The sequence below is a fragment of the Candoia aspera genome, chromosome 5 (assembly GCF_035149785.1).
Source record: "Candoia aspera isolate rCanAsp1 chromosome 5, rCanAsp1.hap2, whole genome shotgun sequence".
Classification (NCBI taxonomy): Eukaryota; Metazoa; Chordata; class Lepidosauria; order Squamata; family Boidae; genus Candoia; species Candoia aspera.
In genome coordinates, this window is record NC_086157.1 from 16,593,906 (window position 1) to 16,619,750 (window position 25,845).

The following is a 25,845-nucleotide window of genomic DNA, read 5'->3' on the forward strand; positions in this document are numbered from 1 at the left end:
TATTAGAGCTGTCCTCTACTATGCATGAGGAATCAAACCATCTGATTGAACCCTGGTCTTTACTACCTTCCCCCGTTGTTAATACATCTCTGATGGGGGAAGAGCAAATCAAGCAATCACCAAAGGAATTTACAACAGGCTTTGCTGCAACAATGGTTATTAAGTGCACAAACCGTAATCTCAATTTTTGAATATTTAACTTCCAAAAACACAAAGGTGGACTCTTTAAAAACAGCCTTTGAAACTTTTGTGCAAAGTTATGGAGATAAGCTAGCAGCTTTTAAAGTACCTCAAAACATCGGCACCAATTCTGATTTTTTATGGACAACCAAAGGAAACAAAATTATTCAGAAGAACAAATTAAGATTAGCAAGGTCGACCAAAAACAGGCAGAGTTTACAGCCTCACCTTCTACCAAAGAGATAAGCCCAAACAAGCACAACCACACACTTCAAACAAACCAAGTTGCTCTAAGGATTGCCCTCAATAGATTTAACATTGGATACTGGTCCACCAGAAGAGCTATCATTCTATCACTTAGCTCACTTCTTCGACGCCAGCATCACTCAGCATTGACCTGAGTGCATTCCACCATTCCCTGTATGCTGTTCAAAATGAAATCTTTCCACTTTTCAAATATAACCACTGTGTGTTTTCTGAGATGAAAAAAGGATTGCACTTTTTGGTTTAACATCTCAAGCAGATGCTCCCCTGCCTCATGCCACGGGCAGCGTTTCAAATGATAAAAACCACAGCAACCCAGCACCTTTAGTGTCCTTGACAAAACACTGCTCAATAATCATATTGAAGTGATGCAAGAAAAAATTGGCACTGATGAAGCTCTAGAAACAGGACTAATTAACTCTTCTGAAGCCTTACCAAACTCTGTACAAGAAGAAATACCGAGATGACTGGATGAATTAAAACAAACACTGCTGCTAACCCGAACAGCAGCTAAACCTCTAATTGACTTGATATCTTTGGACCTTTCATCTGACAGCAACTCGGCAGAAAATTTTTATAAACTCTCTGAACCTTGTAATCAAACAACTCCATTAAAGAAGGAAAATGACCTACATCCCAGCATAGTGTCCTTCTATTCCAAAACAGCCCAAATTGACTCCATCTTGTTCTGTTTCAGATGACAACAACTTGCTTCATTCTGTACTATCTGAGGGCCTTGATCAGAAAACAGGACAAAAGGAAGTTGTTGTATCAAGATTCCACTCTAACCAAGATCTTCAGCTTGCAAATCCAGCCACGCCCAGAGACTGCAAACTAATCAATAGCCTAAAGTTGCTGCCTGCTAATGATTCCCATGCTGATGAGAACATCACCTCAACGTCTTCAGTATGTCTTCTTGCACCAAGACATGAACATAACACTTTGAATGCCATCAATTGACTTGCTTCTAAGGCTCCATGTCACATAAAAGCCATTTCTTGGAATATTGCTGGGTGGCACAGTAAACTGATGGACACCTGTTTTGAACAGTACCTGCCAGAATTTAACATCATTTTATTACAGGAGACATGGTGCCTAGATATTTCTTCTCCTTTCTTGCCAGGATTTTGCTCATATAACATCCCTGCCACTAAATGGGGTTTGTATGGAAGAGCAAGTGGTGGGTTATCAATTTTGATTTCAGCTGATATGAAACGAATTGTACAACAAAGGGATTGGTCAGACTGTGATTATATCCAGGCAGTCCAGATAGATAGCACGTACTTTGAGTTAATTCTTTGTATTAACATCTATCTTCCAACAGGATGGAACCAAGATCTGTGGCTCAAGGTTTGGTCCTCCTTACAAATCCTTTTGGAGAAAGCTGAACAAACATTACCAAATGCAAATATCCTTCTGGCTGGTGATTTCAGTGCCAGAATGAGCAAAGATATAAGCAGTTATGTTAGGAAGACACGATTTAGTCCAGAGGATGAGTGGTATTTGCCCTGGTCCTCCATGGACAAATTATTAAACCAAAAAGGGGTTTCCTTATTGAATCTGGCCTTTAAATATAGACTGTACAGTCTCCATGGCTCCAGCTGTGACAGTTCTAATGGACATTATACTTTTCTAAGCTCATGTGGAATCAGTGTCATTGATTACATCTTGGTTTCTCCTGCACTTCTACCCCAGGTTATCTCCTTTGATGTCCACAACAGAACAGAGAGCGACCATCTACCCTTGGTTTTGACCCTTTTGACTTATAAGGCCCCACCCCCTGTGAGGCACTATAATTTTGATGGCATCACCTGGGCTAAACATCATCTTAGATGGAGCCCTGATCTTAGTGAGAAAATCACTGCTTTTGTAAATACCTCACAGATGCTGAATCAAAGGCATCTCGCATTGTAATCCAACTCCAATGTATACCATATGTTATGCTAGAAGGAATAATATAAGGAAGGGATGGTATGACTAAGATTGTAGCAATAGTCCCCCCTTGCGAGGGAGATGGGCGGTGATAAAATCTGATAGATAGACAAATAAATAAATAAATAAATAAAAGACAAGCTTTGAGAAAACTACAGAGGAGAGTTAGAGAGGAAAGGACAGATTCCTTGATTCAGTTATTGATCCAATTTCAATCCCAATATAAGGAATTATTAAAAACTAAGAAGTTATCTTATTATAGGGATCGATGGGAGGGAACTTGGCCTCAGTTTAATTTAAAAAAAATGAGAGGAAATTTTGGGAATATTTCCACACACAGCACCATGCCCCATGCATGTATCTCAGCAGAAAGTTGGACCCAATATTTTTAATCCATTTATAACTGCTCACATATTGAGCCACTAACAGTCTCTACCGAATTAAGCAAATTACCAGAGTGGCCAGTGGTCTCAAAATCTGAGTGTAAGCAGATGATTTCAGCCTTTCAAGCTCCTGGAGAGGACATGATTCCTCCAGAGGTATATAAGATGAACGATTCTTGGTGGGTCCTCATCCTGACTAGACTCTTCTCAGAAATAGATAAAACATGTGTTGTGCCTCCCCACTGGAAACAAAGTATAATATACCCAACACCTTCAAAAAGGGTAATTGGCAGGAACCTGCCAATTATTGCCCAATTAGTTCGCTAGACATTTCTTCTAAGCTCTATGTCAGACATCTCTTGAATAAATTAGAAGATTGGGAGGAAGAAACAAAACTGTTTCGTCCAGAACAGGCAGGGTTCTGAAAAGGACATAGCACAGTAGATCACTGTGCTACTCTGAAGGCCCTTGTTCAGAAATATACCAATGGGCATACAAAACATCTCTATGTTGCTTTTATTGATCTTACCTCTGCCTTTGATTCCACTGACAGGTCTCGACTATCGGAGAAATTAGTTAGGACAGATATTGATAAGCACCTTCTTAAATTAATTATAGAACTATATACCAACATTACAGCTTAGGGTAAGAACAGGCCCACAAGGGTCCTTGTCAGACCCCAGGGCTGTCTACTTGCTCCCTTTTTATTTAATTTCTATATTAATGATATTGTAAAGGTCATGAAGTCACAACGTTTTTTCTCCCCTTCATTCAATGGACAGACAATCTCATTGTTAATGTACGCTGATGACATGGCTCTTATTTCCTATACCAAGACTGGCCTTAGAAGATTATTGGCCAGACTAGCTGCTTACTGTGAAATGGAAAAACTGAAGATAAATTACAATAAAACTAAAGTAGTAGATTTTGGCAAAAGTAACATAGATGGACATAGATGGACAATTAATGCTCAACTAATAGAGTAACATTGCTCTATTAGTTGGACATTAATTGTTCATCTATGGCATTAATTGTCCATCTAATATACCTGGGCATCACCTTTCATAAGTCCCTTTTGTGGAAAGTACACTTATCTAATGTCTTGTCAACTGCTCAGCATACAGTAGTGCCATTCTGATATTTTCTATTCTAAAGGCGGGCAATTGGTAGCCCCTATACTTAAAATATTCCAAGACAAGGTGATAGCCCAGATGCTGTATGGGGCTGAGATTTTGGGGGTGGGATGAGAAGGTCACTGCCCAATTGGAAGTAGTCCAAAACAACTTTATAAGGAAGATCTTGGGCCTCCCCCAGGGCACCCCTGCTGCTTATTTAAAGATGGAAGTAGGACTACCTTCTATCACTGTTAGAATACACTTTGCATTGTTGGGCCACTATAAGAAATTAGAAATCCTTCAAGAATCCCATCTTGCTATACTCTGTTTTCTCCATTACACAGCTGGAAATCAGTGGACTAAACTTTTGTCACCCAGTTTACAAATGTATTCCCTACCATCTTTGGGAGAACTCAGATCTTAGAATAGGAAAATATTAGAGATTGGCTTTTTGAAAGGGATGCTAATACAGACGCAACTGCCATACAATCATCCAAGTTTTCATCCTGGTACCATCATTATAAAAAACACAGAAGCCTCTCCCAGTACCTGGTTAATATAACCAGTGCTTCACGGAGAAGGGCTTTAACATCCCTTTGCCTGCAGACCATGCCCTCCCCATATCTTGAAAGGAGATTTTTTAAGCTCCCTGTCAAACAACACCTCTGTCCTTGTGGTGTTAGTCAAGTGGAGGATGTTTCTATTTTTATTGCACTGTATTGTATTTATTTTCTATCCCACCTTTTTTTTTAATAAATAACTCAAGGTGGCAAACATACTTAATACTCCTTCCTCCTCCTATTTTCCCCACAACAACAACCCTGTGAGGTGAGTTGGGCTGAGAGAGTCTGACTGGCTCAAAGTCACCCAGCCAGCCTTCATGCCTAAGCTGGGACTAGAACTCACAGTCTCCTGGTTTCCAGCCCATTGCCTTAACCACTAGACGAAACTGGCTCTCTGTTATCCATGATGTCCTCCACTGCCCCATTTACAACAAGATCAGGGCCAAATTATTAATGGCAGATGAACTCAAGGGCTCTGATCTTGAAAAAATTATCTTCCTGCAGATGTGTTTCCAGCTGTTAGCAACCAAGCTGCTACTGTTGCTCTGCTCTCACTTAAACTCAGGAAGAAATTTTTAAGTTCTTAGTTGTAGCTCTGGCTCTATTTTGTTGTAACCTTTTTTATATTTAATGCTTCCTTTATTATTTTATTTTATAATTTTATAATTTCATCATTTTATTGTTTTAATGTTATTATATTTTATTGTATTTTATTGCATTCTCATGTTATGACCTGTGGTTACAACAATAGACTTCTCTACTCTATTCTACTCTACTCTTTCAACCCCTATACCAAACTGAGGGTCTAAGGATCAAGTACTCATGTAGAGCTTTTTTCAGGAAACCTCCATAGCAGAGGATGAGCTGCAGCGATAACTTCATTGTCCCTACCATTCCTATCACTACTCCAGTGGCACGGAGAAGCAGTACTACATACCAGTGTAGGGGACCTGAAGATGGAAAGGTTGGTGGATTGTGTAAATGACCATTCAAACAACCACAGTTATGAGTAAGCAAGCTTTTCTCCTTCCTTGTAGTCTCTTTACATTATACTTATGACGAGCTTATTTTCAACAGTGCGGAAGATGTCCAACAGGATAAGAGAAGTGGTAGTACATCTCAGTCAAAGGAGGCATTAGAGTGCACTGATAGCCAATTGATAATGCTTTGCTAAGGTTTAATAAGAAAATGCATAAAAGAGGGTGCTAGAGGAAATCATGCCTCTTTTAATGTTCGGTGAAAGACTGTCCTTGTAGGTGATATGGTATCTGCTGCACTATCACCTGTACTGTCAGTGACAAGAAAAGGTAAGAAACAATTTCAAAACCTTCTAGGACTGGGCCCAGAAGGTCAAACAAAGACTCACTGGGACATGTGCCAGGTCTTAGTCTTGTTCATGAGAAAGCAAGGACATGCCACACATCCAAGGAACGGAGGGAACATTTCAGTTGTGTGCTTGTCACTGGAAAGACTAACAAACCCAAAGGTTGATTTACATAGGATTTGGGCACAGGAGAAATATGATCTCTGGAAACAACACTTGTTGTTGTGTATTCGTTCAGTCGCTTCCGACTCTTCGTGACTTCATGGACCAGCCCACGCCAGAGCTTCCTGTCGGTCGTCAACACCCCCAGCTCCCCCAGGGACGAGTCCATCACCTCTAGAATATCATCCATACATCTTGCCCTTGGTCGGCCCCTCTTCCTTTTGCCTTCCACTCTCCCTAGCATCATCTACTTCTCCAGGGTGTCCTGTCTTCTCATTATGTGGCCGAAGTATTTCAGTTTGGCCTTTAATATCATTCCCTCAAGTGAGCAGTCTGGCTTTATTTCCTGGAGGATGGACTGGTTTGATCTTCTTGCAGTACAAGGCACTCTCAGAATTTTCCTCCAACACCACAGTTCCAAAGCATCAATCTTCCTTCTCTCAGCCTTCCTTATGGTCCAGCTCTCGCAGCCATACGTTACTATGGGGAACACCATTGCTTTAACTATGTGGACCTTTGTTGTCAGTGTGATGTCTCTGCTCTTAACTATTTTTTCGAGATTGGTCATTGCTCTTCTCCCAAGGATTAAGCGTCTTCTGATTTCCTGACTGCAGTCAGCATCTGCAGTAATCTTCGCACCTAGAAATACAAAGTCTTTCACTGCTTCTACATTTTCTCCCTCTATTTGCCAGTTATCAATCAAGCTAATTGCCATAATCTTGGTTTTTTTGAGGTTTAGCTGCAAGCCAGCTTTTGCACTTTCTTCTTTCACCTTCATCATAAGGCTCCTCAGTTCCTCTTTGCTTTCAGCCATCAAAGTGGTATCATCTGCATATCTGAGATTGTTAAGTTCCTTCCAGCGATTTTAACTCCAGCCTTGGATTCCTCAAGCCCAGCATGTTGCATGATGTGTTCTGCATACAAGTTGAATAGGTAGGGTGAGAGTATACAGCCCTGTCGTACTCCTTTCCCAATCTTAAACCGGAAACAACACTACCTGTACGGAATTGAAGGCAAGAAGGTCCATCCAAGGAGTGCAGAACTTATTAGTCTTGCAAATAGCTGTTAATAATGTAACTTTAAACTATAGTAGGTGAATTTCCAAATTAACCAAAGGTTCAGAAGATTTGTTCATTTTTTTTTAATCTGTTCAGTTGTGTCCAATTCTCGGACACTGCCTTGACAAATCCCTGCAGTTTTCTTGGCAAGGTTTTTCAGAAGTGGTTTACCAGTGCCTCCTTCCTAGGGCTGAGAGAAAGTGACTGGCCCAAGGTCGCCCAGCTGGCTTTGTGCCTAAGGCTAGAATTCATAGTCTCCCGGTTTCTAGCCTGGTGCCTTTACCACTACACCAAACTGGCTCTCAGTAATAATAATAATATAATAACAATAACAATAACAATAATAATATATAATAGTACATATATACAGTGTGTGAGTGTGTGTGTGTGTGTATAATATTAACAATAATAAACTAATTGTTAATTAGTGACACGAAAACTATGGGTGAATAAACTATGAATAAATAGGTGCTCAAGCAGGAAACCTGAGCCAGAGGAAGGTTCACAGAAACCACAGCCATGATGACCTTCAGCAAAGAAATAGTCAAGTTGGTTTTTCATGAGAAAATAAGACTGAAAACTGACTGTTACAGGAATAATGGCACATTCAATTGTTAGAAAATTTATGACCTCTATTCTGGACTTCACCATAATTATTTCAGCTATCTCAACTGCAAGATTATATTGAGTCTCAATGTTTTTAAAGAAAGCATTGAATGTTATTAAATAAGCAGCAAGATCTTTGGGGACTGAAGGTGAGGGGAAGTTTGTACATGTAAGAAAAAAGTTGTAGATGCTTTGAGGAGAAAATCAAGTTATATAAGTCTTTCTGTTAAGGATATTTCATGACTAACAACCTAAAAATTAAGTAACATTATACTGCTAAATTGAGAAATAAATACCAAGAAAGGCCCTTTATTTCTCTGTGTTTTTGTTTTGTTTTTTTGCCTTGCTTGCATGGTTTCCTACAGAGGACCAAAATAAGAATAACTAAGGTGCAATTTCATATTTCTCTTCGTAGATACGTTTGCATAAGTTTTAAGTAAATCTAAATTTAACAAAAGTGTGCCCCCTTCATGTTTATATTGGGGAAAAATTACATTCTGAAATTAAGAAATAAAATTTAGACAAGGCACTAGTGGATTTAACATATTTCTCCAAAAAGATGCCAAGTCTTCCACTTGAAAATCTAGAAGAAATACTTTATAGCGTTGAATTTTTGTCATGCAAGTAACAAGAAAAGAACTTTGTGATACTTGTGTGCAGACTAGTCAGATACTTGTGTGCAGACTAGCATGGCTACTTTGTAAGTTTTCATGTTAACTTTTCAGTGAATGAAAATATTATTTCAATTTTCATTTCATTACATTAATATGCAAATTAATTTGAAGAATGAATTCCCTGTTAATTTAATGATTCAGTAAGAATTTTAAATTGGGTCTGTTTGAAGCTAAACCATATTCTATCAAAAGTGGCACACTGCTCTCAATTGGTCATGTCTATATTTTATTTAGTTCAAAATTAGATAAGCCCATAGCCAAGTGTGTACTTCACTAATTAATATGGGAAAATGAGAAAACGAAAGGAACCCCAAGATAACTGACCCATTCATCCTTAAAGATCCAGTTTTATATCACTTTAATTGTTATGACTTATTGCAACAAATAAGTCTAAATAATTATATAAATAATTGAGAATTGTAGTTTCATATCACGACCAAAAATTCTAGCCTATTCTCCATGGTATTCCCAGGTGAGGAATAATTATTAAACAAATTTCTGAAATAATGATTCCCTACTTTATCAACAGAAATTCACTGAAACAGAGTAATTATGAAATTACTCTGATAATATTTATTTCTTAACTTGCAATAAGAATTCTGTAAAAATTTGTTAAACAATTGTCAACCTATTTCTTCCATAGATTAACCTCTGCCTTCCATGTGTACCTTCCATAGTAAGCAAGCTTGAAATGAGTTAGCTGAACTGCCTAGAAATCATGGATAAATGTCATATCTCCCATTTTTATTTTGAAATTCAGATGCATTGTTATATCTGCCCTGTTGATTTGGCTGGGTTTGGGCTCTAACATATCTACAGCTATATTCGTGGCTCTTTGCTGTAATTCATCCCCTACACTTCCGCCACATATTTTAAAGATAGTCACACATTTTCTTGCCCAGGTAAAAGCGATCAAATACATGGAGGTCACACTAGAAGGATGCATATTTCCTACAGACCTTAGTCCATTGTTTATCTTTGGAAAATACTTCAAATAACAGAAGCATGAAGTGCAACTATTGCTTTGGCCATCTGACAAAACATTCATCCTATTACAAGCTAATATCACTGACAGCTATTCACTTTCCATTGTCAGCCCATCCATAATTACACCATGAACCAATTGCACACACACACACATACTCCAATACTGTAATTACTGTGATCTTTTTATTGTCATATAATAATGAAAGGAGACAACTCCCTTGGCACACCTTCCTGTGAAATACCATAATTCCCTGCAAAAAAAATTCTATGTCTTTGAGCATATCTGCACTGCAACTTTAAGATATACCTCTCCCTGAGATGATGCTGGCTTAACTTAAGCTACTTTAAGGAAAAGCTGTCTAAACTGAGACACTGTAGTTTGCAGACAGTTCTTCTGCTACTCAACTTTCCATTCCAGGAAAGTAATTTGTATATACAGTACTGTATATACAAAGGTAAAGAATCAAAAGGTACATATATACAGGCACATTAACTAGTTTTAAAATAATAATAAAAAAAGTCGTTGGTTGCATTTTTCCAATTTGGTCCAACAAGGTTTGTTGCAGTGCTGTTTAGAAACATGAGTCAAAGTAGCACAGTAGTTATAGCACTTGCCTGCCATATGGGAAAAATCATGCAACAGTGTGCTCAGTTAAAGAAAAAAAAGTGTTCAGCAGAAAATTAGACAGCTCATAGAAAGGAAAATTATAATTAAGAAAAAAAAATTGTAAGGCTTTGAGACCAGTGACGTTCTACATGTCAGGCAAGTGTTATAACCACCATACCATTGAAACTGCTGTTTCTCGACAAGGTTATATAGTGATTATTGTTACATCAGTGCAAACACTATATTGGGAGCAAATGCTACATGATCATATGCTGCATAATAAGATCATATAAAGATACAATCTTGGAGACTAAAAGCAGTCTGCCAGCATTGCATTGCTGTCCCTCCTGTCAAAGACGGTAGTATATTTAAGTCTTGGTCAAACAGTAGGCTGACTGAAATTAACAGGAATTAAGTCCATCCCTGATTTGAGTTAAACATGATTCAGGCTGATTCTGATGAAATGTACTGCTGCAGACAGCCAATTCATGCCACTTAATTTGAAATGGACAAGAAGACATGATATGAATCCCACACTGAATAATATTCTCAAGCTTCTGTATAAGTGGAAAGGAAAGAAAAACTATTTGAATGCTTACAAGTATGTTATAAATTATATCCACTGAATCATGCTGTGGTTCCAAATTTCTTGACAACTTCCTCATTTTTAATAGTAAAGTCATAGAGAGGTGCAAGATCTTTTGAATTTGTCCATGCCAATGGATAAAGGTTTTTGCGAGGTTTATTTTTCTGAAGACGTGGTGGTGGAAAGCTACCAACTGATTATCATCCTGCAAGTCATAATGCAAACATCAATACTATCAGTTCTAATTTGTGGACTTTAGGATGGACAGTTTTTTTCCCTTTCCTATCCCAAATATTCAAAGCTTTCCAAGTGTCTGAGAGGAGGAGAAGTCCACATCAAATAAGCATAGACCTCCCTTAGGCACGAAAACCAACTGGATGACTTTGGGCCAGTCTCCACGGAGTTGTGTTGCAAGGAAAATAAGAATTGAAAGCATTATTGTATGTATACTACCTGGAGTTGTACAAAGCAAAGGCAGGACATAATAACAACAACAACACACGGTAAAGGGGAAAAGGGTTTCCCACAGGTCAGAGTTTAGATTCCATCACTTAGTTCCATTTTACTGCTCTACATACAACAGAAAAAAGAAGTTGGATCTCACGTTAAGATCATCTGCTCCTCCTCACCCAAAATATATAATAATTGGATATGCAATTTTTATTATTTCAAGCATAGCTCCTCTGTGCCCAGTTTATCTCACCAGCCAGATGCAGTAGCTATTGTTATGCATTATAATTACAGATCAAAAAAAACAACAACTTTTGAGTAATGTTTCAGAATTGCTGTCCTGTCATCTATGAGGCTAGAGGACAGATATTCACTGCAGAATGATACATATTCCTTCGTTAATTCAATACCTTCAAAACATAAATATTTTTGCCAGAACAACATCATGGATTGTGTATTCAAGAAAAAATATTGAAAGCTTTAGCACCTCTCACATAAAATTGAAAAGAGCAAGAATATGACCCTCCAAAGTGTGGGAGAATTAAATCTTTCTCTTATTGGAGCAGTCAATAGCCATGGAAGATAAATTCCAAATAAATTAACTGAATCTGCACCTTCTGAAGCAGAGGTGAACTGATATTGCACAAAAGTAATTTGGCAAAAATTTTCAGGAAATGAAACTAGAAAATCCTGGAAAAGGACACTGATACGTACAAACAGGCATATACATTTTTGTACTTTCATTTCTATAAAATATTGTCTAAAGGATTTCATTGACACTTTTTCTACATATATATGATCTATTTTTCTGCTTCCTGGTGTTTTAAAATGCTTCAAACTGCAGAAATCTAAATTCCTAAATCCATGATGCACCATTTATCCCTTGGATTTATTTCAACCTGTGAAACAAATATTCTGTCAGATGCAGAATCAAAAAACCATAAAGATGCTTTTGCAGGTTACTTCTTTGACCTTTATTGGACTCTTAGGCCACAGATATTACCCAAAGCAGCCAGAGATGTTGAGAGCAGTGGAAAAAATAATTTGCTATTGCACATTTTTATGATAGCATTTTGAGATGAATTACAAACATTAAATCCCAATGAACCCTATTGGATCTGGTGGTTGACTTAGATATGAAGGGCAGCAACTAGCCCTGTCTTAGGCTTTATTCTGGAGCCCTTTGCCACTGAATCAGGACCAGAAAGGGAGAAAGAGAGAGAATGGAAGAGCTGCAAGCAGGGTAGGAAACTTACTTCACATAGGTCTAGACATACTGTAAGACTTGCCTAGACTTACCTTTACTTATTTATTTCTCAGATTTATACTACCGCCCATCTCTCCCCAAAGAGGGACTCTGAGTGGGTTTTTTTCACACATCTTGTAAGAATCTTTCACTATGATCACCACATGGACAACTATCGGATAGTCTTGGGTTGCTCTGAGAAACAAGGGAAGACTGATACCGAAATTGTAACCAAACTGGAAACAAGCACCCTTTTTTTAACCCCCACCCGAAATTAAATGACTGTACTTTGTTTAAAGCAAACCCTGAAGCTCAGCATTAGCAAAGGAAACAAGAATTCTAACACCCAGTGATCTAGAAATCCCAGCCAATGCATCATTGGTGTCAGTATGAATCCTTCAATAATACCTAACTTGTAGAGTCAAGGCCACTCACTGAGATCTACAGTGACACTGATGAAATTATGCTAGATGAACAGTCTCCCAAGGCACACCCTGTCACAAATAATAAAAGAAGAGGAAAGGAGGAAAAGTCTTCCCACTTGGCACAGTAAAAAAAAAAAAATCACTAACAAAAGTTGTGCATTTGAGAATAAGGACATGCATACATTTTAATTTCTCTGGAACACTGTTAACAAGTTTGGACTTGAATATGCTAAAAAGCAGTATATTGGTCTGCAACAAAATGTCAGATATAATGAAACGAGAAGGAGAGAAAAAGATAAATCTTGCACAGACAATCCAATAGGTTTATATTTGCAGATGAAATAACTGGTATAGGTAAATTGGTAAATGTGTCTTTTCAACAAATGTCCCTCTGGGCTTCAAAAGCTTCTTATTCCTCTTTTGCCTTTCATCTGCGGAAATTAGGAAAACCATCTTAACATTGCAACAGCTCTGTACTAAGTTCTTATCAAAGTATCTAACCAGAGTTTTGATTGAAAAATTTCAAACAGGGATAATATGACAATGCTTTTTCTTTCTTTATAAAATCTCTCTATGGAGGCAATCAGGAAGAAACACTCTAACCTATCCAGAAATGTTTATGTCCATTCAATTAAAGCAGGGCTGTGTGACTTCCTTTTTTTTTTTTAATAAGAATTTTATTAAGCTCAAGACAAAGATAAAAACCACAAAAAACAAAAAAACTACAAAAAAATTACAAAAAAGAACTAAAGTGTGAAACACAAGAAAAAAGAATTTTAAAGATTACATACAAAGGTGACTTCTGACTTTCAACAGCAAGAATATACAGCAATTTCCATAATCAATCCCTTACTCTATATCAAACCAAGATCACATTATTTCTATAAATCCTTCCACTAGCACATATACAAATCACTTAGTCCTTCCCCTTATAAAAAGAAAAAAAAAAGATAAAAGGAATATATATATTATATATTATATATAAATCAACTTCCCTTCCCATAAGATAACATCCATTTGATTATTTCCTTCCTACCACTATTCTATATATTGCTCTCAACTATAATAAAAATCAAATTATAAAACCATATAAATTGTCTGCTTTTATAATTAATAATACTACAACAATCTTAACCCCATTAAACCTAAAAACCAAGCAATTATTATATCTTATAAATACCTTATAAATCCTACAAATCAAACAATACCATAAAAAAAGGTCCATTAAACCTTAATCCAAGTCATTAAAAAGGAATAAAATCATAATAACCTCATAATCAAACCAATTACACATTCTTAAATTTCTACCCCGCTTTGAAATAAACCAGATCATTTACATATCTCCCAATTAAACCCAAGGCATTTTTCTTGCAAAAATCAAACAGCCCAACTGCCCTCCTTAAAAATTCAGACTTCTCAACAAAAAAACTCCCACAAAGCAGATTTTCTTCTCTCCCATAACATTTCCTCAGAAAGTCATAACAATTGCTTAGAAAAACAGCTTTAATCTGCAACTCAAACTTTCGCTTTAACCCCTTCAGCACCAAACTATAGTCCTCGTCTGGCATTATTTCAGCCTCATTGTCATGAGTAAGGATGGCGAGCAGGGGGCTCCCACCCAGACTGTCAAGTGCATGCGTAGCACTGAGGAATTGGTCAGCCATTCAAAGAGACACAGATCGGGACCGCCTTAACCTTTGGGGTTTATATGTCTGGGTTTTTCCCACGCTTCTTCAGTTTGTTAGGATTCCTGTTAAGTACTAGCAATAAATATTAGAGACCAGTTCCTTGTCTCAGTGTGTTTCCTGGCTGTTAGGACACTCATTGTCAGTAGAAGGATCAGCATCCTTTTCTAAATCTTCATCTTCTTCCATAACATTTTCAGCCAGATGACACATTTTAGAAATAGCCTCTTCCCCAATATCCCGAATATTCTGCAGAATAGCTTGACAGCACTCTTTGAAGATCTGCTTTAACTCTGAAAAATCTCTTTAGAATCCTCCATGTTTCAGGCAGTAGATTATGGTGCTCCCTAAATACTTAACTAATGCAAAGAGGAGTTAATGAGTTAATACAAAGCATCTGAATGAAACTGAAACAGGAGAAGATGTGCTAACAAGGAGGTCCCAGAGAAAGTGAACAGAAAGCTGAAAGTTAAAAAAAGCAAATTCAACGTGTAGGGAAATATTCAATCCTTCAAATTCAGTATAAAAAAAAAATAGCAGGAAGGCAATTATTTATTCTCAGTTCTCCTTAATCTTTAAACGGGAAAACAAGCCAAAACTTTAAAAGATTTTTAAAAGTAATCCAGAAATAACAATAACCACCAAGAGAGTATGCTTCTTCTTACTGTAAAGAGCCTCTCTTAGGGTACAAAACTTGAAAAGAGAAAGTAAATTGGGTGTTTTTTAGAAATGGGGGAGGCTGGACTTCCTGTCCCTTTAAGGGCTGCAGCGCAGCTCAGAAATGATGAAATTCCAGCCTCCTGGTGAAGTCTTATCCATTGAGCATGCACCCGATCTCCTGGCTACAACTTGCCATTTGGAGGACAAATGGGTCAATTCCAAGCTTTTTCCTTGCTCCAGAAAAAAAGCTCTGGGCTATAGGAGAGACCAGCTTGAACCCAAAAAAACTGCCACGAGGCCAGTTCTGCTGGTGGAGCTTGTGGGCACAGCTGCTCAGTCTACCATATTCCCCCTGGAAATCCCAGATCTGTGCAACTTCCATTGGCTTTGCATGGAATGGTGAGTGTAAAAGTGGGCAAAATCAGTTTCAGGAGTTTTAAAGGCTCAAATGTGTGTCTTAAGACATCTATAAGGCTTAAGGCACCCAGTTGGTACTCCAAATCCCCAATATTCCCCAAAATGTAAAGTAAGGGGCTGTTGGGAACAGAAAGTAACATGCTGGCAGGCTGCACATGGCCCATGGCTTTCCATTTGTGCACCCCAGAATTAAAGAAAGTCTCACTTTGTATTCTGAAGAATGTAAGCTCAACAAGGTTTGCCATCTTGGTGAGAACTAGATCCATGTTTTAGGATACAGTGAAACACAGTGGCTTGCCAAAGGAGGTGACAATTTGAATGTGGGTTTCTCACATCCAATCATGTTTCCTGAAAATGTACTGTACCAGCTATTGTGTTCAGATCCTCATATCTGAAGTAGTGGCAATGAGACTTGCAAGATTGATGTCAGCCACACCAGGTAGACCAAACCAGAAAATCAACTCCACAGCAAGGCTAAAATTACTTCTATTAAGAGTGGCTATAGCAACAGAATCTTGCAAGTCTGACTGTTCCTCCTCCTCCTCCTCCTCCTCCCCTCTGCCTCCTCCTCCTCCTCCTCCTCCTCCTCACACTCTAGCAAATCAGTGAGGCGACAGCTGGAGCTTCTTCCAAATGTTATCTCATTGTCCTGGACTTAAGAAAGGTTTCACCCCCTTTTGTCTGAGTAACAGTTCTTACATATTTCCATCAAGGTCGTCTTCATTACTGTCTACAGGGGCAGAGGGGAAGCTAAAAGACAGTGGACTAGATCTTGAACAAGTAGCAAACAAATACATGCCCTTAATATCAAGGGTAGACATTAAGTTTATACTGCTAGGTCTGTGGAGAACCATTTAGTATTGAATTTATCCCTGTTTGTTCGCTTTTATAAGAAACCTTTGAAATAAGAATCCTTGGAAATAATTAAGGTGGCATTAATTAGCCTAGTTCAAAATCTAAATTATGGCATATATTAGGATGTAGTCCTTGAAATATTTTTCAGGGCAGCAGAGAAAAGGCTGAACCTAATGGTCTGATGTTGCACATTCCACTGGCAGAAGATTCTATACCCAAACCTCAGTACCAATGCCACAATGGATTTGTCACTTCTTTCCAGCACTGTCCCTTGCTCTACAATGGTATGTCAGCATCCTCTAGAAAAGGTCTGAAAATTTTCTTCCATACCAAGCCAAGCACAGCTAACCAATTATTTACTGGATCCTGTCAAAAGCTTGAGTATCTCCTTCCCAAAGTCTCATTCTTGAGTATCTCCTTCCCAAAGTCTCATTTTTAGCATCGCCAAGCAAGAACCGCAACAGATTTCATCATTCCCCTACAGGATTGTTATCAACTGTCACTGTAAACATCTTAGTGGAGCCTAAACTATGCACATTGGCTTCACAGAGTATAAAGCTGATGGCTAGGGCCATGGTGAGGAGTTGTAGTTTGAACTTGCCATACTTTGGACAGGAAAAATTTGCATGAATATGTAGTGCAGCCACTTCGGATAAAGTTTTGTCATAGATAGAGAAGTAGGTGTTAGGTTTTAAAGCTTTTGTTAAATAATAAGAATCATGGCTGTAGTATCTTTTCTTGGCAACACAACACAGTTTGTTTGAAGACCTTTGTAAGCTGGCAATGATTATAGCCTAACATGTACTGCTGAGATGGCACAGTAGTCTCCAGTCTATGTTTTCCTGGATACCATCAACATATGTCATATGCTAAAGTATTGAAAGGATAACATGTAGGGCATTTCTTGATTTTTTATTTCATTCCACCCATTTTGAAGATAGGTCGCCCAAGACAGAACATCCAATGTAGCAAAAGCACAACAGCCATTACCAGATGCCTTTCAAGTTTTCTCAATTTCATGCTTCCCTGCACCACTTATTTACACTAAAACTGTACTGCTGCGAACTCTAACACAAACACTTGGATTTGATCGGCTGGCAAATCTAGCTGCATTTTTTGTACATTCAGTGAGGCCCTTGCTAGAGACTTCTGGTTGACATCTCAGGTGAGATGCAAGTGAACTGCCTAATGGAAGTTAATATTCCTTCAAAACGAGGTCAACAAAGAAGCACTCAAACGGGTGTGTTTATGCATATCCTGTATGTGTACGTTGTTCATTCATCTCACACATGCTCTCACCTGAAGCATTTCAATCTGCCATGAGCAGGGCAAGACGTTAAACCCTGGCATATGCTTATATAATCTTTTTGCGATTAGAAATGAGTGTTTCATTTTCTTTCACCAAATTTTCTCTTCTAATTATATCTAGAGCATTAGTCAATATTATCATAAAATAGGTTTATTTGTTTAATCCAAAGTCATAATAAAATTCACAATTCTATAAAACAAAACTATAAAGGCTACAGGGGGAAAAAAATCATGGATAGTTCCATGTAGTATTCTTCTTTACCATTATGGAAGGAGCTAGACATATTGGGTTTTTAAAAATTTTCTAATCTAATCTACGGCCCTGGGATTTTCTGGTGGTCTCCAGTCAAGTACTAACCACGTTTGGCTTCTGAGCCCAGACAAGTTTGGTTAGGTTCTCCAAGTCCAAGAATGTGTCCAAATAATAATAAAATTACTAAAGCACCTAACTGCACACATAACAGAGCAATATTCATCTTGTGTTCTTTGAAAAGTAACACCCCATATTATCTCTACTTATTCCAATGTTATTTGTTTCTTACAGGAAACAAAACTTGTATTACCATTCTGAAAAATCACCCATATCCTTCCACCAACACAATGTCTTAAATCTCTCAACTTCCAACTCCATAGTGCAGTAAGGTCTTATGGATTCTTTCACACACTCCATGTCTTCCCGAATATGATGTCCTCTGCATTTGCCCTCCTTGATCTCCTTTTTTATGGATATGGTCTACCCAGCACTAAACCATAATTTAGTCAGAACAAAATGAGAGATAAGGATCTTGCGCTCTGCAACCTTCATCTTCCCTTCTAATTTTCCAGTGGGGCTGCAAGCCAGAGATCGGTCAGAACCTGGGTTTCAGCTACAGTTAACATAAATATGTCTTTTTAAAAACAGCATGTAGTTTGAAGTTATTTATTTCCAGACTAACTAACCATGGTTAAGATTATTCAGTTAACTTGGTCTGAGCAATATGACTTGCTACTGTTAATCCAAACCTCAAAACTCTATATAGTTTTCAAATAGCTATGTGAGCAAATTTCCTCACAGCTATGCTGGGCAGGAAAGCAAAGAATAATCTCAAGGCTTGGTACAGCTAGCTGTCACACTGGCATATGTCTAAACCAAAGTCCCCAGGAATTTATTTCAGGGGATAAACACTGCATTAGATGGTACTCCAATAAAATGTAGGAATGCTTTATTTTGCCAACTACAGTTTCTGACTGAAGTTCAGAATCAAGTCACGTTCAATTGCAATCGCCAATTTATGAAACAGGGCTGATGGTAATGAGCTATTTCTTAAAGGCATGCACAGTTTAGCAACTATGAATCCTTCTCTATCAATTTACTGAATAATGATACCCATTTATGTTCCATGGAAATTCTGCTGTCTATGTGAAAGATGCCAGGTGTTGGAAATACATTTTTGACAAAGTTATTTTAAAGAATAATAAATTGGCTACTGTGTCCATTTAATGCTGGTATTTGCTTGTGCACAGTTATCACTTGTTAAAATGCTTTCTGTACTGTATGAACTGCCTTACTTTTCTGGTTTCATCCCAGATAGGAATACTGAAACACACTATTAGAAATTTCACTTCACAGTGAATAATCTTGGACCAAACAAGCATTTTTAGGAAAAAGAAAAGGAAAAAAAAAAGACTTCCTCTTCAAAATTATAATTCCAAACATATTAGACAAACACAGCTGAATTGTTCTTTCATGCAATGAATGACATTACATTAAAAAATGCAGAGAATATAAAACTTTGCCATACAACTCTGCATCTAAAAATGCCAGCTATTTAGATACTGTTTGTGTGTGTAGGGGGGTGTTTTTCTAATGCAAATGGGTATACTTGGAAAAAGAATGACTGAAAAGCTATTTTATAACAGATGCACAAATGTCCATTCAAAGACAAATCCACCACAGAGTTAACCATTTTTGCATTTTGAATTGCACAGCACTTTATATATCAGGAAAAGCTTTTGAACCACTGAGAAATCTGAAATCTTACAAAAATGAACTGCATCTGGCATCATTTTGATCTCGAAATTTGCATACAGCTTTAACTTGTGTGTGCTTTAAAGTGGTGATAGCATCAGGCAAATGGAAAGTGCAGCATCAAACTGAGTACCATAGGTATGGAAAGGAGACATATCCACTGTCAGAAAAGTGGCACCAGAAATAGAGTCTGTATAGCAGTATGAAAAAATCTGGATGGCAGATGGAATGGACACATAAGACAGCCATAGGCAAAAATGGTCAAAGTAGCTGTAAATGTTTGATTGACAAAGTAGGTGAGTATGGGAGCATAGGAATATGGGAGTACAGAGGTCTGAAAGTGGGTGGAAAAGGGCCACAAACTGAGGCCCAGAGCAGGATGGGACAGACTTACCATTTGGGCTGCAAAATGAGAGAAGCTGTGTGTCCCACAAGTGGCTGGGACTACATTTGAGAGCATGTTTTGAGTAGGTTGACCATATTTCCTTGAGACAAAAACGGGACATTGGGATGGCAAAACGGGACGGGCTTAAAAACAGGACATTGGGATGGCAAAACGGGCCAGGGCTGGGCAACGGGCTGGATCGGCAGGTAGGAACTTCTCCAGTTTTCCCCAGCTGGAAATCTTCAGATTCCTTCATTTGCAAGAGGCAAGGCTGGGCTGGAGAGTCTAATGAACAGTTGTCCCCAACAAGCCATTCCTCCTCTGGCCATGCTTTTACGTTCTTTTCTTCCCACCGTTTCAAGGCAGGAGCCAATTGGCTTCTGCCTTTGATCACCACCTATCAGCTGATCCTGTTCTTTTCTTTTTAGGTTTCCCACCAGGTTGAGCTCTGTGGCTTTTTTCCGCTGTTTCTGCTCAGCTCCCCCTCCTTCTACTCAAAGTCAGACTGCATTCTGACAGGTTCGTGAGAACTTTCAAATTTTTAAGTAAGGTTTTAAAGAAAATGAGACAAAATGGACATTTATATTAAAACAACGGGATGGTCTGGAAATGTTAAAAAAATGGGACTGTCCTGTTCAAAACGGGACGTACGGTCAGCCTAGTTTTGAGGATTTTATTATTCTTAACTGTAGCATCCATAACATGGGCTTTGAGTACTTTTCCTGTGTTTCTTACTTCAAAACTGTGTGGTCAATCAGAATGCCCAGATCCTTGTGCCAAGTACAACTGGAAAGCAGGTACTACAGTAGTTGTACTAATGCTGAGCCAGTACTTCTGGCTGATGAAGCCTGGTTCAGTCAAAATTCTGGGTTTCAACACCATGCCTTTCTTGTTTTTTTCCTCTTATATCTCAGCTTCCTTATTTTTTTATGAACCCATTTTTTACAGAACTCTGACCTGCAGTTTCCTATAATTTTTATATGGGAATATGCAGGCACCAAAAGCATTCTTGAAAGCCAGTTTGGGGTAGTAGTTAAAGGCATTTGGCTGGAAACCAGGAGAATGTGAGCTCTAACCCAACTTTTGGCATGAAGCTAGCTTTGTAAATTTGGGCCAGTCACTCTCTCTTAGCTCTAGGAAGGAGGCCATGGCAAACCATTTCCTATAAACATTGCCAAGAAGACGTTAGGAATGTTTCCATGGAGCTGGCAGGATCAAAACTGACTTAAAGGCAGACCCATACACAAAGCATTCTTAGAAATTTGTGTACTTTATGATGCCAAACAATCTTTTTGGAAACTATTTTTTTCTAATAAAAGGTTGAGCAGAAATTTTAAAATGAATAAATAAAAACAAATGCCTATGGGCAAAATGGTACGTATGAGCACCATGTTGGGGACCCAGACTCTGGCTGCTGCACTTCACACTAGCTGCAGCTTCTGGCCTGTACAAAAGGTGAGAGTACAATGTGCTATATCTAAGAACTCCTGTCCAGAAAGTTTTAAAATTTTAGCTGATGTATCAGTGAAAGCTTAACTCTGTCCTTGGGGGAGAAGGAAGGAGGGAGGCATTTTTTCTCTGACTCTTAAGGATGTAATTTCAATGCAGGATCCTCCAGTTTGGATGAGAAAGCACTGTGTGAGGAAATAGGAGAAGCTTATTTTTTCCCTATTATTTCTCTGGATGGAGTTCTCTCCCACTGCAACAGCTTTATACATTTCTCAGTCTGTAAAATATGGCTATCCCCGTAAAAACTTCTTTAGCATATCTGCTCTGCAAAATCCTCTTGATCAGAAACCTAGCTATTTTTCATTCAAGGGCATTTCAGTCTACTTTCCTACAGCACCAGGCAGGAGATTTCCCCATAGGTATATTAGTCTATTAGAAAATAAATTACTCGTATTTATTTTAAACAATTTATACAAGATATTCCCCTGCTGAGTCACAACCTATTTTAAATGAAGCTTCTCATGCATGCTAACAATTTTTCCTGTGCACATTGTGGCATATGGGTTTGTAATGCACCCTTTCCTCCCCTTAGAACTCCCCAATTATTCCTTTTTTAAATGTGATTGGATGTGATGGTTTTTATATGAACTGTTACTTATGTAATGCCATCCTTATGTGTGATACCTAAGAGAACTTCAGAAACGAATATATCTGAACTTCATGCATTTTTGTTTGCAGAATTCTGAGATGGCCACTCCACTATTAAACCTACAAGGTCAGTGTGACACTTCAAAAGGCCTAGGTAGAAAGATTTATTTTGAGCCCTCTCAAAGCTGTAACAAGAAAAGGGCTTCCTCAACTCTAAGAGCACATCATTCTATCATGTAGCATAATCCCAGTTTGCCTGCTGAGCCCAAAAATGCAAAGTCTATTTAATTGGTAGATTTCCATTTTGTAAATCTCCCTTTGTTTTATCCCTCCCAACTCCAGGAGAAGGTTCAGCTGAAAGACAGTAGCTGTCCCAAAGTCACCCAGTGGGTGTTCTTGGGTATGATGGACTTGAATTTGAGTTTCCACAATGCTGGTCCAAACCTTAACCAGTATGTCCAGTGTTGCTAAATTGCTAAAGTTCTTATCAAAATGTGCATGTAACAAAATTTCTCTCTCATCCCTGGAAGGGAAAAAAATAACTAGGAAGGGAAATAATAACATGGGATTAAACCATTATCCTCATATCTTTCATCTGGGTAACTTAACTTTGGGTCTCACTGAAATTAATACCTTCATTTAAATCCCATTGATTTTCACAGGAATTACATTACACTGGGTGTATAATGTAAAGTCTATTTAATTGGTAGATTTACTGTACACTGTTACAATTAAATACATTAAATACATCTAGCTCAAGCTTAGAATCCTATTGCAATTAAATACATTTTTTTAAAAAAATAAACAGAAGCAATTTGAATCTGAATCCAATCTATGACATTAAAGAGATCTCAAAGGCCTATCAAAACAGTTTAAAATGAAAATGACTTGATACCCTTCCAATCTGTAGTTTTAGGATGCACTAAAATTAAATTTCAAAATCAAAATTTCACCTTGAAACATCAGTGGAAAGGCTTGCAAATACTGAATAACTGCAAATGTCATCTCAGTTCTACTTTTAACTAATCAATGATGTAATTATATAATTTAGATTATATAATTTATTGAGAAAAAGTAACCTTCACGGTTTTAAAGAAACACCTACTTTAATGTTTGAGAAAGGTTAAATGCCACTTTCTTCATTTTGTAAATGATGAAATTTATTACAACTTTACTTACCTAAAATGTTAGGATAAACTGTTATGGTGAACTTTAACTTTTCATAGACTCGCTCATTACAGACATATTTTTAAAAATGCAGGGATATGAAATTATCATCAAAACAGTTATATATTGAATACATTATATAAAGGTAGATGGATTTTTTTCCTCACAATAGTCATTTTTACTTGGGACACATATGCTGCTGTAGAAAGAAGAAAAGCTTTTATCTTTCTTAAATCATAATTTGAAAATTGTTCCATGCCTTTGTCCATTTTTTTCCTTGATAAACTTGTCCTCCTATTATTCTAAACTGTTTTTAGTAAAAAAGGTGAATTCTATCGCCAAATTCTTGTTGTTGTTGTTGTTTATTCATTTAGTCGCTTCCGACTCTTCGTGACTTCATGGACCAGCCCATGCCAGAGCTTCCTGTTGGTCGTCAACACCCCCAGCTCCCCCAGGGTGTCCTGTCTTCTCATTATGTGGCCAATGTATTTCAGTCTTGCCTTTAATACCATTCCCTCAAGTGAGCAGTCTGGCTTTATTTCCTGGAGGATGGACTGGTTGGATCTTCTTGCAGTACAAGGCACTCTCAGAATTTTCCTCCAACACCACAGTTCCAAAGCATCTATCTTCCTTCTCTCAGCCTTCCTTATGGTCCAGCTCTCGCAGCCATATGTTACTACAGGGAACATCATTGCTTTAACTATGCGGGCCTTTGTTGTCAGTGTGATGTCTCTGCTCTTAACTATTTTATCGAGATTGGTCATTGCTCTTCTCCCAAGGATTAAGCGTCTTCTGATTTCCTGACTGCAGTCAGCTTCTGCAGTAATCTTCGCACTTAAAAATACAAAGTCTTTCACTGCTTCTACATTTTCTCCCTCTATTTGCCAGTTATCAATCAAGCTGGTTGCCATAATCTTGGTTTTTTTGAGGTTTAGCTGCAAGCCAGCTTTTGCACTTTCTTCTTTCACCTTCATCATAAGGCTCCTCAGTTCCTCTTCACTTTCAGCCATCAAAGTGGTATCATCTGCATATCTGAGATTGTTAATGTTTCTTCCAGAGATTTTAACTCCAGCCTTGGATTCCTCAAGGCCAGCTTGTCGCATGATGTGTTCTGCATACAAGTTGAATAGGTAGGGTGAGAGTATACAGCCCTGCCGTACTCCTTTCCCAATCTTAAACCAGTCCATTGTTCCGTGGTCTGTTTTTATCATTGCTACTTGGTCATTATACAGACTCTTCAGGAGGCAGACAAGATGACTTGATATCCCCATACCACTAAGAACTTGCCACAATTTGTTATGGTCCACACAGTCAAAGGCTTTAGGATAGTCAATAAAACAGAAATAGATGTTTTTCTGAAACTCCCTGGCTTTTTCCATTATCCAGAGGATATTGGCAATTTGGTCCCTAGTTCCTCTGCCTTTTCTCAACCCAGCTTGTACATCTGGCAATTTTCGCTCCATGAATTGCTGAAGTCTACCTTGCAGGATCTTGAGCATTACCTTACTGGCATGTGAAATGAGTGCCACTGTTCGATAGTTTGAACGTTCTTTAGTGTTTCCCTTTTTTGGTATGGGGATATAAGTTGATTTGTTCCAATCTGATGGCCATTCTTGTGTTTTCCAAATTTGGTGGCATATAGCATGCATTACCTTGACAGCATCATCTTGCAAGATTTTGAACAGTTCAGCTGGGATGCCATCGTCTCCTGCTGCCTTGTTATTAGCAATGCTTCATAAGGCCCATTCAACCTCACTCTTCAGGATGTCTGACTCCATCTCACTGACCACACCGTCAAAGCTATCCCCGATATTGTTATCCTTCCTATACAGGTCTTCTGTATATTCTTGCCACCTTTTCTTGATCTCTTCTTCTTCTGTTAGGTCCTTGCCATCTTTGTTCTTGATCATACCCATTTTTGCCTGGAATTTACCTCCAATTTCTAATTTTCTGGAAGAGGTCTCTTGTCCTTCCTATTCTATTGTCTTCTTCCACTTCTGTGTATTGCTTGTTTAAAAATAATTCCTTATCTCTTCTGGCTAACCTCTGGAATTTTGCATTTAATTGGGCATATCTCCCCCTATCACTGTTGCCTTTTGCTTTCCTTCTTTCTTGGGCTACTTCTAGTGTCTTAGCAGACAGCCATTTTGCCTTCTTGGTTTTCTCTTTCTTTGGGATGTATTTTGTTGCCACCCCCTGAACAACGTTGCGAACTTCTGTCCATAATTCTTCCGGGACCCTGTCTACTAAGTCCAGTTCCTTAAATCTATTCTTCACCTCCACTGCATATTCCTTAGGAATATTAGTGAGCTCATATCTAGCTGATCTGTGGGTCTTCCCTAATCTCTTTAGTCTGATCCTAAATTGTGCAAGAAGAAGTTCGTGATCTGAACTACAGTCAGCTCCAGGTCTTGTTTTTACCGACTGTATAGATGTCCCCCACCTTTGGCTGCCGCCAAATTCTAGATAGCCGTAAACCCTGTCTTGCAGGGTATTTATACAATCTCTCCTTAAGTAAATATAGATGGGCTTTTTCCAGAGCCCGCTTTGATGCCTTCCCCTCAGCAGTGCTGGCAGAAAGGTTTCATGGGACTCCCTATTCACAGAGAATGTGTCCTTGTGGATCTGGAGAGGTAGAAACTCTTGCCAATGTCCTCCTACAGTGTCCTTTTTATGTCGCCCCAAGACGTGTTCTGATCTC

The 25,845-nt window shown here is 38.3% G+C and overlaps 1 protein-coding gene across 1 annotated transcript in view; it reads right to left on the minus strand.

Annotated features, from left to right (window-relative positions):
• Positions 1-25,845, minus strand: part of GPC6 (glypican 6) — an 886,853-nt gene that overhangs the window by 575,623 nt on the left and 285,385 nt on the right. The window lies entirely within an intron of this gene.